Source organism: Manacus vitellinus, unplaced genomic scaffold (assembly GCF_001715985.3).
Source record: "Manacus vitellinus isolate BGI_N305 unplaced genomic scaffold, ASM171598v3 scaffold_1_pilon, whole genome shotgun sequence".
Lineage (NCBI taxonomy): Eukaryota > Metazoa > Chordata > Aves > Passeriformes > Pipridae > Manacus > Manacus vitellinus.
In genome coordinates, this window is record NW_021939396.1 from 15922096 (window position 1) to 15939727 (window position 17632).

Genomic DNA, 17632 nt, shown 5'->3' on the forward strand with positions numbered 1-17632 from the left:
TGATTCTCACCATTGACAAGTATTCATATACTTCTCCTCTGACTTTCCTTGTGGCCCTTATTTCCTCTGTGTCACTCATTTTCTTATCCAGCTTAGCCATGCTGGTAACTTTGACAGTCTGAGTGAACACAGTCCAAAGCTAACAAGTGAAGCTTATCAGAAGTTACCCTTTTTTTGTGCCTCTGATCACAGAACTTGAACTTTGTTCCCTTTATCTTTTATCAAAACAAACTTTCAAATCCTTTGAAGTACAGCAGCCTCAAGAGTGCCGGTATCAGCCTTTCTCAATCACACAGGGCTACAGCTATTTTCTCACTGCTTCTTTGTGCATGGTGTGGGAAAGCACTACTTGAATGAGACAAATAGAAAAATGTTACAATACCCCTTTACAGCAAAACCATAAAAAAGAAAGAGTCTGCTGAGACTCTTGCACTTGAAAGGATGTCCTTGAATGATTTAGGAATAGTCTGACATATTATGGATATAGTACAATTCAAAGATGAATTACGTTAGGTACTTAATGGAAGTTATATCAGAACTGTGAACAGACTTTTTGGCTGAAATCTCGTCTCATTTGGAGTGTTCTTGCTGTTTAAAATTGCTTATAAAGAATAATATTTTCTTCTATTTAGTGTTTCTTCTTTCTGAATGTGTTGTCAGGCAATATCTGTACTTCCAAGGTGAGAGGGGACTGCTCACTACTTTTCACAGCATTCAGCATATTAAAGAATTGGACAGTGCACTACTGGAAATGTTCTTTATTTTGATGAAGGAAAAAAATTGTAATCATGCATGCAGAAGATGAATCGTCTTCAAATATTTAGCGCACGAAAAAATCAAAGCAGAATCATATAATGGGCATTTAGAGTAGGGTATATCACTGAAAAAAAATCCCAGATGACGCAGACTGATATAGGTACTGAAGGGAAAAAGAAGAATAACAACACTGATTGTCAATCTGTGACACGCCAAGTGAACAGTGGGAGTGCAGGAAACAGTCTGTGCTTTTCAGAGAAAATTTACTATGCAGAGGTAGACCTTCCAGTCAAGAAGGATTGAAAGCATAGATGTCAGAGACTGATGTAGAGAACATCGCTTAGGGCTACTATCAAGTCTGGAAAATAATGTGAGAAGAAAGTAATGAAGAGAACGTTTAAACACAATCTCAGAGGCCTTAGGACAGTGAAATAATTGTTTAAAATATATTACCAGATATTTTCCTAGTTTGGTATCACATTTATCTATTAGATGAGTATTTTTGTAGATTGAGCTATAGTGGAAATTATACTGAAAGATGTAAAGGAATGTTGTGAAAAGAGTTATAGAGGAAGTCTGTAAATACTATTCAAAAAAATAACTCATAACAGGATGAAATGTAATGCATTATTTTGTGCAGTCATTTAAGAGAAACAAGTGAATTTTAATCAAGATTAAAACAGATATTCTCTTACTCCTGTTCTTGTTAAGAAAATACTTTATGTTTTTCATTTATTGCTCATTTTTTAAATTCTTGCTTTCTTTGTTGACGTCCAGCTTTTCCCAGACATTAAATTAAAGTCACAAATATTTATAATTCTTTATCTGATCACACACTTGGATTTTAACTTAGTGCTGAATTCAGTGGGTCAACATTAACCTATGCATTGAAACAGAAAAATGAAAGAAAAATTTCACTACAGAAATATAAGAGCATGCAGAATATTTTCAGGGTACATTAAGGAATAAAATGAAAAAATGAAACATTTTCTTCTGCTTTGCACTATGTTACAATAATCATGTTTCTGTTTAAATTTATTAAACATTTATTAATCCATTTCACCAAGGTGTAAAGAAGACATTCCAATCAGTATGAGGGACTATGTGAATCCAATTTTTTATTACAAAAATTCAAAGTATATTCTAGAAGGATAGATGAAGAACATTTTTCTCTGCTTCAATAGCAGAACTGCAAGCACTGTAACTAGAAGGATCACTGTAGAATTTTTCACCAGGGAGAAGTCTGCACAGGCTTTTCAGGGTTAACAAATATGTGCACTATAAAGTACTGTCCCTTGATTCCTGTCACAGAATGCTGTGAGTACTGCTCTTGTCTGATTTTAAGAGACAGCATGGAATGATTTTGTGTCCCACTACTTCCCAGGAACAGTTTCTTTTCTGAGTATTGTTAGACCAAATAGTAGTGGAATTTAACTTCTGGATTTATTAACAGAAATTTGAATGCATCCAGTAAAGTCTTGAAAACCAATTTTATCAGTTACTGCTCTTAGGAGTTATTTGGTTTTGTTTGTTTGTTTGTTTGTTCCCTGACAATGCATTTAAATATTGATAGCTTGTGTTTTAGTGAGAGCTATGTATAAATTATAGATAGAGCATTTTGAAACCTACTACTAGAATTTTATTTTAACAACACATGAATATGAAACATCTATGAGTTTGCATTTTATATCCTGAATTGAGCAGCTATTCTACCATAGACAGTGACAATTGGTGATGTACTAGCTAGCTAAAGAGTCAAACAATTTCATATAACAAAGTAAAATAATAAGACAACAGCAGCAATCAGAATTTTTACATTTGTAAGATAACCACAAGTCCATTTATTGTCAATATTTCAAAGTGGGGAAAAGCTGAGACATAACATTTCTGATAAGAGATTTCCAGTCTAAACTTTAATATAGTCAAGGTCATCTTATAGGATATATAAGGGAAAATATTATAACAGAGAGGTAATACCATATTCCCTATAGCCTTATTCATTGAAGACATTAATGTAGTAATTTCTGCATTGAATGTGACCATTCCTACAATAAATTTAACCATTACTCAATGTCCAGATGGAAATCAATGATGAGTCATGTCCCTCAAGGGTCTGTATTAGGACCAGTACTGTTTAATGTCTTCATCAATGACATAGACAGTGGAATTGAATGCACTCTCAACAAGCTTGCAGATGACACCATACTTAGCAGGGTGTTAAGATACGATTGTTGAGAGTTGCTTCTGCCCAAATTAAGGTGCAGATGAGACCATAGGCTGAAGTCAATAGTACAGATTTTATTTGGCAATAAAATATGAGGTAGAGAGATAGAAAGAAATAGGAAAAAGAAGAGAGAGAGAGTGAGGGACAGAATATACAGATAGTCACCACCTGTGGATCCAGCAGCATCCCATTGGTCCTTCCTCACCCTGGGACTCTGGATGGTAGAGTCTCCCAAGTTTATTCAAAACTTTTCCTTATTTTTACATTTTAGCAAACAAACAAATTAATGCCCATTGGCAACACAGTTTTCTTATTCTATTTGTTAGATAATTCCCTCACTTCTAATGCTAATTAGTCCACATGCCCAGTCTTTCTCATCTTTTCAGTCAGTGGGATTCTTGAGAAGATGGGTTGTGAGTTGGTGGTCTCAATCTCCCCCTGCCAGAATTACCTTTTACCCAATCCAATCTGATTTCAGCAGAGTTGCTGAGTTGGCTTTCCTTGTGGCCCGTAAATTCTGCATTCTTTTTGTCCATTGTCAATGATACATTCTTCTTTCCCAGCTTTGCTAACCTCCCCCTATGCCTGAAATAACACCCAGACAAGAGTACCACCTTTATCTTGTCTCAAGTTCCCGTCATGGTGGTTTAGCTTACAGTCCAAGTCCCAGGAGGAATTGGCAGGGGGGAGCTTCGGTGGTCACAAATGCCATCTATCCCCTAACCTGGGGTGATCTTTATTTGACTGGTGATATGCACATGAGCAGTTGCTTCTTTACACAGTTCACCACAGTGGGAATATTTGTCTGGATGAATTAACCAGGGTGTGATAACCAGACTACTCCTCCACCAGGCCTGTCACTCCATTCTGTGATTGTCTCATAGCCAAGTACTTCTGTGGCATAAACACTGTTTGAGACAGGAGTTGTTCAACCTGGAGAAGAAAAGGTTTCAGGAACCTTTCAGTACTTAGAGGGGGCTCATAAGAAAGAGGGGGACAGACCTTTTAATAGGTCCTGTAGTGACAGGATAACAGGAAATGGTTTAAAACTTAAAGAAAGTAGGTTCAAATGTTTTTTATAAGACTGGTAAAACACTGGGACAGGTTTTCCAGGGAGGTGGTAGATGCCCCATCCCTGTAAACATTCAAGGTCAGGTTAGACAGGGCTCTGAGCAACTGAATCTAGATGAAGCTGTCCCTGGTCATGGCAGAGGGATTGGACAAGATGACCTTTAAAGGTCTCTTTCAACCCAAATCATTCTATGATTCTATTATTCAGGTTTCAAAAGGACTAGTCTGCTATAAATAGTTTTAAAGCGAACAGCATCCAAGGGCAACCAATAATTCCAGAAGAATATAAATCTCCAAGTATGCAATCAATTCAAGGGAAATCTTTAAACTCTTTGCTTGCCCAGTGTAGAACAATTAAGTCATACTAACATTGTAACTTCTGCAGTATTTAAGGGGTTGTGTTATTTAGGCTCAAAAAGGGAAACTATGATTTCCTCACTGAGCACAGTCTTTCCTCTACATTTGCAGGGTAATTTTCCCTGTGGCACTATTTGCATCTCCTTCTATTCTAGTTCTTTCCTTTATTCTCTTTATCCTCATCGTAAGGTCACTGAAGTATTAGAGTATTTTGTACATCTTCAGCTCTATTCAATAAATAATAAAAGTCAGAAAATGGACTTTCTTTTTTATCCATTTGTTGAAGTCCATAAATATTAAGATTTATTATAGGAATTTGTGGACATTTTTAAGATTACAGAGAGAGAAAAGAAAAAGAGTATCTGCAGTCCGAGTAACTCATATGTAACTAGAATGGAATACTGAATGAAATGAGTGAAATCTACACGCTGCCTATGGTCCTTACCTGTAATATACTCCTCAATTGTCTTACTGCTTTCAGAAAGGAGGATAAATAGCTTAAATGACTGATAATGCAATGCAGAAACTTGAAATGCTGGCTGACTAGGTTGGACATCAAAAAATGGCATATAAGATAGTTCCACAGTTGCCTTGAGATATCATACAAAGTTGGAGGGGGGAAGGTTCCAGTTACCCATTGTTTATTAGTGAAATTACAGTTTTAAAAGACTGAGAAAAAAAAAAAAAGTGTTAACTTTCAGCAAGTGCTTTTACTAACAATAAATCCACATGAACTCTATTCAGTAGGCTACCTCCATATTCTTATATCCCAGAAAACTCCCAGGCAGAACTGCTTTGTATCTCTGCTGGCTTTATGACCAGAGGTCAAGTTTGAAAGTTGAACCTTAAGAATTTCAAAGGAATTTGCTCTGGGGAACTTAACACCTTAATATTTAGGTCTCATTCACGAATTAGCATTTAAACGTGGGTCAATAGTTCACATCTGAGTCAAGCGTGTGCACCATGGAGAACAGGATTCACCGCCACCAGTCACACTGTGTTTCTGGCATCCTTCATCATCCATTTTAAGTAACAATGCATACTACAACTCTTCCTGTTGCCTCAAGTGTCACAGATTCTAATAAAAATAGCATTAGAATGTATAGATCTGTTAATAGCTTAAGTATATGATTACCTAATCTACAAGAAGCTTGGGTCCTGGGTAAAATCAGATAGAGGGATAGCAATGAAAACAGAAAAGAAGCATTCAATGTATGCAGAAAATATATTTGTGCAGCAAATTTCAAGTGTGATGTAGAGTTGAAAATTAGCAAAGAAATCGCAAGGTGTAGAGTCTGACAAAGTATGATCTTTCATTTTGCAGAAAGAAGTTCCAGCTTTGTATTTGTCTCAGCAAAGTGAAGCACAAATTTTAGGAACTCTTAGAACTCACTCTAGAACAGCCTGTGTTAAAATTAATTTTTAATTCTGTACCTATCTGTAAATAATGTTGTTTTAATACTCATAAATAGTCTATTTTACCAACATATACCTGTGGTGGTGCATCCTTCCCCTCACCCCATACAGACTGCACTATGGTCTGAACAGTGCTCATTAGGCCTTGGCCTTGACAACACTCAGGCAGAGCTCCTCTGAACTTATCAGAAATACTGTCTGTTCCCAGACAGTGTTGTGATGTTTAATAAGTTCCTTGCTTTTCTAATGGAAAAGTTTCTCTTGGAAATTTTTTGCCTGAATAACATTTTTTGTTCTCTCATTTTTAAAGTGTAAGAATTAAAAGTATGGCCAAGGTGAAAGGTTATTGTGACTAAAGCCCACTCTCTTGTGACTCTATAAATAGTGACCCAAGATGAGATCTATTGAGCTCTCTTGGGCTGCAATGGGCTGCAACCAGCAACCTCCCTCTGAGCTGGGACACCTCTCATTGTCAGCATGTTCTTCTCTTGGGAGATCCCAACTGATTGATCCTGGGCTGATATCTCACTCCTTGAGACTCAATTCTTCTGCCTGTCAAAAAAAACACAAAAAACATTTGAAGTGACCATATCACAGAACTCAAGGGAAATTTTTCACAGATCCCTTGAACAGATTCTTTATATCTGTGTGCAATAGGCTATACCAAATGTGTTATTTTCTTAAATTCTTAAGTACTTTAGATTTACAAATAAGTTACTGTTTTAGTATGTATATCATATATAGATTCAAGCTAAATTAATAGGTTAAGTGTTAAGAGTTAAATTATAAGTGAAGTGGTGTTAGATTAACTCATAAGTTAACTTAATGCTATTAAGTGTTAAGTTAAGCTAATATGTTAATATAAGTTATAGGTTAAGTGTTGTCAGGCCTTTGGGCTGTATTCCTTTTTGTCTTTATATCTTCTGTCCTTTTGTCTCACCCACCCATCCCCCAGGACAGCCACAGCCTCCACATAGACGGTCTTGCATTTATTTTGGTCCAGACTGATATTGATTTTAGATTTTTGTGTGCATTTCCTCAGTGTAAGTAAGTAGTACAGTAAACCTTGACACGAATTCTGTTGTGTTGTCACTTTTATATGAAACCATCTCTCTCTGATACCTTTGCTGGTGATTTTTGAGAGACCATAAAACACTCGCTTCATGACCGTACCAGGAACACTTTGTAGATGTAAATTGGAATTTTTTATTAGGATCAAGTAGAAACCCCACAAAAGAAAATCATCACCCCAACAAAGAGAGGGTTGATGATTTGTACTAACACCCTAAGGAAATTAAAAGGAATTAAAAGGAAACCTCTTCCACTGATGACGGTTTAAAAATCCTCTGAATTTTAGATTGTACTTTTATTGTTTCTAAAATCAAAATATCAGGAACAGGATTTAGGAAGAAATACTCAATAGAAAGATCATGATAAGCAGTAATGATCTCTGGTATTTAACAGAGAGTTAAATATCTTTTGTTCTAAAAAATTTATTCAAAACATTTAATGCACTTCTTTTCTTGCAGAATCACTGTATTGGTAAATGTTTTATAGTTAATTAAATTATTGCACATTACAGTAAAAAATCAAAAGTAGTTGTAATTTGATTAACATTAGTGGTCTGAGGGAATTCACCTTTGTTTAGACAATGGTATTATTAAGAGAAAAATTATTTTCAAAAAATGTTTGATTTACTGAGCATAGAAAATGTGAAAATATCTCATGCAATTAGATGATCAAGGACAGAGTAGTATTACATTGAACTGCAAAGCAAGTCAAGTGGGATATGCAATAATATCCGTCCAGTAACATAAACCCACTGTTGCTAGGAGCTTTGATATCAGCCAGAAATATGTTGAGAAAATTAATTAGAGAAAAATCATTACTGAAGACATAATGTCACTGATCTTCATTACCCATCATTCAAAAAAAGGCTCACATAATTCAATAAATTTTGTTATTAATATGGAAACATAGATTAATGTTTGAATAATAATGATATATTTCACCAGTTGCTGTCAACATCCTTAAAAAATTAGTTACAACCTGGAAATGTAGCAAATTATGGAAATCACTACTTAAATTAAGCTAATTTAATAATCATTTTTTTCTACCCTGGTTTGTTTCTTTTCAGTGTGAATGTTACATAAATATTTACCTTATTTGGGTGTGCTTCTTGTTTGTTTCATTTGCCTGTGTTGACACACTTGCAGTTATTTTATGATAACTCCATCTCCGAGGTCTCTTTTGCTGCCTTAGAACAAGATTTTATAATTATTCAAAGTAACAAAGGAAATAAATTTTGCTTCCCCTTTCTTCAGAAAACTTGACCCCTGCTTACAGAGCAGAGAGAGTAGAAAGAAAGTCACCACTGACATACAGTGGGTCTGCAGCACACTCATACTGCTTCAGTACAGTAAACTAGACTGTGAGTGATAATTGTGTAGCCATGTGATCTGTATGAAAGCTCATTGCAGCGATGGTTTCCGTACTGGAACAAAAGCAAAGATGCTAAAGGCATGATTTCCAAGAGGGAGCAGGAATAATTAGATTGTAAGTGTCACCACAATTTTCCCAAAACATGAAGTAAGACATAGTAGGAGCGTTGTATAGGGTTTACTGGAGATTTGTTTTTCTTTTGTATACTTCATTCTACTTTTTGAACAAAATAGTCATTATCATCTCTCAGAAACTGTAATCTGTGCTACCATTGCACAACATTGTCAGTATATATCCAAACTATTCTGTGCTCTCTCTGAGAGGATAATTTTACATAAACCTAGAAAAAAAAAATTAGAGGCCATCTAGGTTCTTCCTTAGAAACCTTCAAGTCCAAACTCCTAATCAAAACAAGGCTAACTGGAAAATTAGGTTAGGTTGTTGAAGGATGTCCAGATGAGTTTTGAAAACCTCCTAGAATGGAAATTCTGAAAACTCTTTGAACACCCTGTTCCATAACTTAACAACTCTTAACAATTCTCCTTACATTCAGCAGGAGTTTCCAACGGCTTTTGTTTGTTACCTCTGGTACTGTGAACATATAAGATTACCCTGTGAACCTATAAGATGAACTTGGCACCATCTTCTCCAAGAACCCCTCTCCTTAGGCCATGGAAGACTGCAATCAGATCTGTCAGGAAGTTGCAAGTGGAAGCAGGATGCAAGGGCAACACTAGGGGAGGCAGAGCAGAGGGAGTTGTGTCACAGGCAAGTGTCCAGTTCCACAGTACTCCAGCAAGGCAAACAGAAAAGATCTGGTGATGGTAACCAAGTTCAGCAAGAATCCAAGTAACCATACAAGTCCCTGGTGATAAATCAGGCCTGAAGTCATCCCAGGAAGTTGAGTTTGTAATTCAAGGTCAGGATAGATCTGGAAATAATTAACCACACTTAGACAACATACAGCAATTGCCAGACAAGTCCATTGTGATGAGACAAGTCTGAGGTCAAACCTGGAAAATCTGTGGGTTACCGTTAATGACTGGATCAAGGATATATATAGCCAGCCTTAACATCTGTAAGGCTGCTGCAACATAGCTCAGACCAGGACCATGCACAAAACTTCAGCTTACAAAAAGCTTCCACATGAAGGAAGGGAGAAGTATCTGATGAGGCTTCTTAGCAGAGGTATTTCAGGCAGCTAGTCCACTGATGCTTCTTACAGACTTCTCTTGAAGACCTCTAAGGAGGTCAGCTGAGGCTTCTCAAATAGCCCTTGTTGTTAGGGTCTATACAGCATTTCACACCACCACACAAATTTATCAGCTCAGAGTTCCACTCCCTTGTGTATTTCTACACTTTTTGCTTGTTATGCAGTGAAAGCATTTTGAGAGAAAGTTTTTGAGTTTTTTTCCCCATAAGGATGTGATACCAACACAGTTTAAAAAGGGGTTGATCTTACACAAAACATAGACAACTTACCATGAGTTATTTTTCTGGTTGTATGTACAGATATAGCTATTACTTGCAAATGCACTTATGAGTTGGTGATTTTCATGTGTTTCTTTCTTTCTTCCTAGGAGGTGAGTACTGAATATGAGGCACGAGCCTATTCATGTACCCTTACCCCAGCGTAATTGTTTAATACTATACTTGATAGACAAATATTTATGGAAACACACTAAAGTGTATGCTCTTCCACATGGCAAAATTTTGTATCATTGAGAAAAAAAGTGCTGATTATCTGAATGTTAATCTTTTTTCCTTCTTCACATAACTGGGTGTTCCAGTGTCACATCTGCCCATCTTGTACCACTCAGGAGCTTATTTTCTTTTACAGGATAGCAAGATTTAATGTTGCTAAGCCAAATGTTAGAACAGTAGGAGTGTTTATCCTATTAGACAGAACTGGCAGTTCACAGAGATTTATATGGTTCTTGTAAACTAGATGTATTGCAACATGCTGAAAAGGTGAAGAGTGGTGTCTAACTTACGCACAATTTTGCCCTCTCAGGGCCAAACTCTAAACATCACTGTTTCCTGCAAAAAGGTAGGCATACTCTTCCCAATTAAAAGACTCTAGGCAGGAAGTACACCTGAATGTTTTTACTGCCTTGTCATGTTTGTTGTTTTTTTTTTTTCAAAAACAGCACCCACTTGCAAGAATTTCCATTTTTAAGAGTTTTTCTTTAAAGAACAGAAAGATTGTCTATTAACTCTCCTTTAAAGAATAAAATTTCTAGAGAAAACTCTATGTCTAAACTTTTCAAAGCTGCTGCAATATTGGAAATTATGGAAAAAGTGATCTTCTTAGATCATCCACTGTATAAAATTATGCTATTAAAAAAATAATAATTCTTTTGTTTTGAGGGATGTTGCTACCTATATCAGTATTCTCCAATTTTAATCTAGAAGAAATGTCATTTAAATAAAAAGGAAGATCCTTGTAATATATGCACTCAGGATATACCCAGGTACTTTTCTCTTTCCTTCTGTCAGATAACTTCTCACTGGTCTTTGGTTGTTATTTTAAATATATACACACACAAACAAACAACTTGTATTAAGGTAACATTCATTAATTTTAGATATAATTTATAAATGTATATATAGTCATTGAAATGGACTAAACAATCACAGCATAAGTCAGATATCAGAAAGTATTAGATGAATTTTATGTGGGTGGAAAATGGGACAAAACTGTGGCATAATTTGGTTTTATTCTATAATAGTGGATCTTCCTGATGATGTTTGATAACAACCACAAGAGTGACGAGATGTGTCAGTGCAAAATAGAATGTATACACATGTATATATTAAAATTACAGAACAGGAAAAAAAAAAGAAGACATCTGTGTTTAAAAGTACCTGGCAAATGGATTTTTAGATACTTTCTTACAAGTAGTAGATATGTAGATTGTAGATCATAAAATTGTATACTTGTGCATGCATTTTACATGTACATAAATGTTTCTGTATCCCTTTATAGACATGTACATTTTCAAAGATTTGTATACATGAAATAAATTTTTTAGTTGATCAGCAGTGAGCACTGATATTGACTCTTTTTTTTCAAGGAAGTATTGTTTAACATTATGAAGTCTTCACTTCATCCGAAAAACAAGTGTATGGTTGGGATACAGTGGTATTTCAGTCACTATAATAGAGTTTCATTGTAGCGTGAATACCGGATTATGAGAGATTAATTTTAAACTATTTATCAGCTCTACAATCTCCCTCTTCATTAAAAATAAATTTTGCCACTAGCTGATTAGCACTACTTTTCATATTGTTCCTGTAATATACACAGGTTATCAGAATTACAGTGTATCAGCTGACAAAATTTTAAGCTTCTTCCCCATAACATTTGTCATATATCTGATCATATTCCAATATATTTAATCTGAAAGTTTTTTTCTGAGGCATACAAGTGCTAGTACACAAATGCCTAATCTCTGAGGCATACAAGTGCCTAATCTACAGAAGGTTGTTAAGTCACATCCATATGCAATTATATACTCCATGTGTAGTTAACTATATCTAATAAATGCTTAGGGAAAATTTAGGATTCTAAGTAAACACTGACTTAAAAAAAAGGGATTTTGACAACATCCTGCTTACTGTACTGTCTGGAAGCATGGGAAGTTTTCATTTTTATAATTGGTAAAAGGAGCATTTCCATAGATACATAACTTCAGTAAGAAAAACACAAACTTATCCTGGATACCATTTCTACCTCTTTCTCTCAATTCTTTACATAAGGAAGTAAATTGCTTAAGACAGGCTTCTGAGCTCCACTGATGGAGACCTAAGTAGGAGTCTCTTCATAGTTCATTTCTGTACTATGGATGTTGCATTGAGAGGAATTTTTCTTTAAGTTTTCTTATAGGTAGTAAGTGCTCTTTCCTTTCATCATATATACATATTGTCAGTAGTGGATTGACATGGACATCATTTATGAAAGTAGATGTTCACACACATGCACAAGCAAACAAGTCAAAATAGAAGTTTTAGTCCTTCAGGACTTGACATTTTGCATTTAAACAAGTTCACTAGGGTCTCCTGAAGAAACTAAAAAGGAAATGTAATGAAAACACATCTTATGTTTCCTTCTTTCATATTATAAAACATAAACTGCTGAGTAAATTAATTAATGAAATAGTCTACTATGACTCAAAAAGTAGTCAGTAGTATTTTACACTTTTAAAATATGCATGTATGAGAGAAGAAAATATTATTTCTATTTTGCTTTTAGATTTCAGTGAATTCTTAATCAGATTTTTTACTTGCTTTTCAGCTACACTAATAGCCTCTGCACTACATTATACAGTGAATTTGTTCAATTAGTAATCGATTAATTAGAAATCATGCATTAGGGTGGACAAGCCAAAAAAAAAGTTCCATGAAAAACATTCCTTAATGAAACCATGTCCTTATAAGAAGCAATGTTCAGTTTTGCACTTTTCTAGGCATTGTTTTAAAAATTCAAATATATAAAACAATGGTTGATGTTCTTAATTGTTATATTTAAATCTTCACTCAGATACTGTAAGAAAAATTCAGCCACACAATGAGTATAATGTTCAGATAATAACTAAACCTTTCTAGCCTTCTAACCTTTCTACTGTGTTGGAACTGCAAAAGAAATATTGACTCCTTCATTCAAAACTTGTCTTTCTTCTCTTACTTATTGGGTAGGAAAGAAAAAAAAGATCTTGCTGTTCTATTTTAATGTATAATATTACATCACCAAAAAGGCTGTAAAAAAAGAGTTCAAAAAGTAAGGTCTATACTTTAGACTAGGGTTTTTCAGTATAATATTTTCAGATATGTTCTGGTAAGAAGACTGAACGGTAGGAATCAGCAATGCAATTGCCACAGTAACGTTAGAAATATTGTTTTTCCAACTGAATGTTTTTTCTCCTCAAACAATAATACACAAAAAGATATATTATTGATTTCACTGATTAATATTTTAAAACACTGTGGAAGTTTTTCTGAAAGTTGGATCCAAATAAGAGGAAAGGAAATTTTTAGCTTAACTCTCAAAGGCATTTGTTTTGCAAGAGAGAGATAGGAGGACAAAAACAAAAACATGGATCTGGTTGGGAGAAAGAGGAGCAAACTGCATTACAAGACTTACATGATGTACTTCCTGAGGGAGAAGGGGTGGAAACACACACAAGAAGGTGGCTATTCTTGAGGATAGGAACACTAAGTGCAAAGAAAATTATCGGAGGGAATAAAAAAAGTGTTTTCACTTCAGAACAAAAGTACTGAAGACTGCAAAGGTGTTCCCATTTCTTTGTCAGTTTAATTATTTGCAATTATTTTTATAACTTAAACTTGTAAATACTGCTGACAGATTAATGAATCCTTTTGCAGACAGCCAAGCATAGTTGCTCATCCTTCTAAATTTACAGACAGCTTTAAACTTATTGGTTATGATCCCACAGGCTAACTATTATTAATAACTCAATGCAGAGAACAATTTCAGGTGTGGGTGGCTTCTTTCTTCACTCTGGGTTGAATCCCTGCTGATACTTCAAAACAACTGTTCAGGTGCCAAAGATTTCCCAGCCTTTTTTTTTTCTTTTTTGTTCTGTGAAATAAGCTAAGGTAGCTCAATGTGCTACCTTATTGCTTCCTAATTGCTACCAAATATTCCTGTGTCATTTCCTCGAAGGTCATGAACTCCTTGCTCTCCCAAACCCACCTGTTTCAACCTTTAGCAGGCTGGTGAAATGAGAACATTTTACCTGATAGATCTGTTTACAGAAATCTATTAACTTAGTCTCATACACATCCAACCTAAATAGATAGCATCTAGGAAGGTATGTCAATACAGTCTAACTTCTTTCTCCAGTCAGAGATACTTCCAGGTCATCACACTAATTTCTGGTTTAACCCTTCAAGGGAAAAAAAAAGACAGAAAGTAAGGAAAACGTGAAAACCAACCAACTAGACAAGTACAAGAGGAAATTTCATGTTGCAACTTCTTTTTCTCTCAGTGTGACAATGTGAATGAATTGCAATACCAGAATGTTGGCTAGGGAAGTTTTACTGATAAAAATCCTCTACAGTTGATCTTGTATTGTGTTAATCGTCTGTGGTTAATTGACTGTTTATTTCTACAAGTGACGAAGGAAAAATATTTAGTGTCAAAGAAAGACTATGACTTTCTTGAAGAATAATAAAAGTAATGTCTTTATATAGGTTTTTGAAGAAAGAATTGTATCTAGAAGTTGTAACAGAGAAAGGGAGGTACTGAAGCAAATCTTTAAATGATACAAAGAAGTGCTGTTCAACAAATAAAACCATCTGATATAAATCATCTGAAATATTTGCAGAGAAAACCTGCTTATGAAAGCTACATAAACATAAATGAAAGCTCAAAAAGATTGCATTTATTTAAGCTTACTATTTTTCAGAAAACAAATCAACAAAACAAAAACAACAAAAAAAATCTGACATCTATGGTAAATAGATATATAAGAACCAAGTTATAAACTAATATTATGTTTCATAGATGGCAATAAGGGTATTGAACTAGATGAATCACATTTTAGTAAGATGGATAGAACAGAAATAGCTAAAGGTTATTAAATGGTCACAACTTTTTTAAAGAAACTCCATGTTTAATAGTACAAACAACTAACTGATTGATCTGTGGTGTCCTAGAATGAAAAAAAAAATCAGTGGATCAGTTCTGTATGTAAGAAATACAGAGATCAGTTACAGACATGTAACTGAGGGCACTTTCTCTAAGTGGAACTGTATTCAGTGATGAAAGTGTGGTTTGGTCTGTCCAGGTATCAAATAAGAACAATATCTGTATTCTTCCCTAGCCTCTAGAAAAAGCCTAAATTAGAACAAAAACAAGCACAAGATGGCTTTGGTGCTGTACTTATGCTCTTAGCTTCAATATAGGATCACGTTTAAATCCATAGAGTGAAGGGCTTATGTTATGTTCTGTCACTGTTATAATCAAGAACACAGTAATGCACATTCTAAATTTCTTAATTAGCACAGAGATTATTTTGCTCACACACTGCTTCTGTTAATATTTTTTTCTGAATCTGCATAGCTCAGCTCCTGAGAGTAAAAATACTCTTGAAAATTCTTCTTGGTAAAAAAACCTGTTCAATATATTTTATCTTGTGTAAACTCTGACGTATTGCAAGGATACTAAAAATATTTTTTCTTAAAAACAATTGCAATGTACTTGCCTGACGTGATTTTGTCCAGATCCACCCAAGCAGAGAATCTGCTTCCCCCTGAAGATGAGAGACTGGCTAAAAGTCATCAAACCTGAAAGCCTCAGACTTCGTCTGCATAATAACTTTGGTGATTCTTTGAGGAACTACTTAATCCATTGTTGGGGGGGAACTTTGTGCCGTGTCATTACTCTCAGGCACGCTGATGTAGCTACTTTACTGCTGTACTGCTATTGCAAGTGAAATGAGTCCTTCCTCAGTCATAGAGTGAAGACAGCCAGGGAACTGCTCTGGATGTTGAAATGAAAACAAATTAATTTTGCACAGTTATCCTCTGATACCTGATTTCTACTCAAAATTCTTTCCTTTGAGAAAACTCCAAGTCATGGAAAGGAGGGTAAAGCCTCAAGTTACCACAGATGGGCTGTGCAATACAGTGGTTGTGCTGTGTTAGACTAAGTTCTCCCCATTGAGTCTTCGAGCAATATTATATAGCTGGGATTAGATTGAAAACTTTTTACCAGTCAGCTAGGACCTACAGGTAGCTGAACAACAGCTATCTGTATCATTTTAATGTGGATGTGAGATACAGAAATCGATGAGATATAGGAAAATGGTCTGCACTACTAAACCCAAGGTAACTGTCATTGGCTAATAAGATTCTGCCTGTACATAGCAGACAGTCATCACAGACTGGGGAAGAAATACCTTCTCTGTTCGTTTCTGGTTACATAGCTAAATAGTCTTAATATTTCTAGCAGTACTCTGGTCTTCGGCTATTCCTTGGCCCCCAGGGAATCGTAAAAACCCAAGGGCATTTGTTTAATATTTCCTCTGAAAGGATTTTCTTTCATTTAGATTGTGACCTTGCTGTTCTTATCTATGCCTTTGTCACATACTTGATTGCTTTTGTAGTCGACAGGCACAGAAAAAGATTTCTGTTGTGCTCGGTTTGGGTTTGTTTTTTTTTTAGCTTAATAAGTGTCTTGAAAGGTCTAGATGTATTAAAACAAAGGTTTACAAGTTACTTTCTATTTCATATCAGCCTCAACTTCAATACTCTAGATGACAGTCTATCTCCTACCCAAACATCCTTACTCTTAATTGAAGCGTCTAGTGAAGCCTTAGTGTATTTTATTTTTAAATATGATGAAATTAGATACACATTTGCTCTGTGTACATAGGTATTCAGCAACTAAATCTTGGCAGAAGTTAAACTACATTGATTAAAAATTGTGGTATTTTCCCAAAATTCTTTATTGTTTCACTTCAGACAAATTTAGAATACCATTTAAATTATAATTTGATAATTTATATAAAATATTAAAATGTAAATAATATTGGTATAAAATGTTCAGTAATACCTACAGGCACACAGTGTGTGCTTCAGTGGTTTATACCTCTATGTGGTATTTGGAAACACATATATGATTTAGTAAAAAAACCAGGGAGCTTTATTTTACCTATCTGATTTATCACGATGCTATGAATATTGTTTTATCTTCCAGTACAGAAAAGAGTGCCACGAGCTAAAATAAAATTATTTCTTCAACTCCAGTTGTGGTGGTTTGACCCTGGCTGGGTGCCAGCTGCCCACTAAAGGTACTCTATCACTCCCCACCTCAGCTGGGTAGGGAAGAAGAAATATAACAAAAGACTCATGGGTTGAAATAAGGGTAGTGGGAGACCACTCACCCGTTACCATTGTGGGCAAAACAGAGTCAACTCGGGGAAATTAACTGAATTTATTACCAACCTTAATCAGAGTAGGATAATGAGAAGTAAAAAAAAGATCTTAAAAACACCTTCCTTCCACCCCTCCCTCCTTCCTGGGCTTAATGTTATTCTCAGTTCTCTATCTCCTTACTTCTAGTGGCACTGGGAGACAGGGAGGGGGGGTTATGGTCAGTTCATTATGTTGTTTCTGCCTTCCTCCTTAGGGAGAGGAGTCCTTCCCCTGCTCCAGTGTGGGTTCTCTCCCACAGGAGACAATCTTCCATGAATTTCTCCAACATGGGTCTTCCCCATAGGCTACAGTTCTTCAAGACTGCTCCAACATGAACCTCTTCCATGGGGTGCATTCCTCCAGGAACAGGCTGTTCTAGAGTGTGTCCCTCACAGGGTCACAAGTCCTGACAACAAACCTGCT